Source organism: Arachis ipaensis, chromosome B10, assembly GCF_000816755.2.
Source record: "Arachis ipaensis cultivar K30076 chromosome B10, Araip1.1, whole genome shotgun sequence".
NCBI lineage: Eukaryota > Viridiplantae > Streptophyta > Magnoliopsida > Fabales > Fabaceae > Arachis > Arachis ipaensis.
In genome coordinates, this window is record NC_029794.2 from 21,752,522 (window position 1) to 21,753,362 (window position 841).

Below are 841 nucleotides of genomic sequence, written 5' to 3' on the forward strand. Positions count from 1 at the left end.
AAAAGGTTAAAGGGAAAAAATTTGAATTAGTTAAAAATTAGGGGTAAAAGGCCATATAAAATGAGGGTTACTAATGGTTAAATTACATAATTAATTTAGATTGGGCCAAATAAACAGCCCATTGTATGGATTGTATAGATATTTTATTGTCTCCCTAGCGGGATCCTAATAAATATAATTTAATTTTTATGCGTACACTATTGATATATTGTTAGTAAAAATAACTAATTTTTAAACCTACTAGTCATCTAAATGTATGAGTTTGATTAAATAATCGTACAAAATTTTTTATGTTAAATTAAAGTCATTAATAAATACAGTTTTTAAGAATTAAAATTAAAAATTTAAATGTTAAAATGATGACCATATTAAAATCTAAAATAAAAATATTGACATACAAATACAATAATTTACATATGAATTTTTTTTCTTTCAATATTAAGATGTGAATTTATATCCAATAAATTTCATATCTTATATAATAATAAAATTATATTTGTCAATTTGAACACAAAAAATTAAATAACTAACTCATGGCATGACCAGTATTTTTTATTGTCATACTAATTTATAATGTTGATAAAATAAAATGTTGAATAACATAATAGACATAACTTCTTCCTCTTCTTATGGTGGTGGTGGTTATTTTTTATTAAATCAGACAAATACTTTGAGGTGTTTCGAATTTTTATGTCTTTATCCTTTAAATTAATTAAAAAGATAAAATAAAATGAAAATATTTGTGTCTTTGATATGAATTTATATAAGATTTAAATACAAATTTTTATAATTTTATTAAATTTTTAATTAAATCTTTATATTTTTTTTATTAATTAGATCT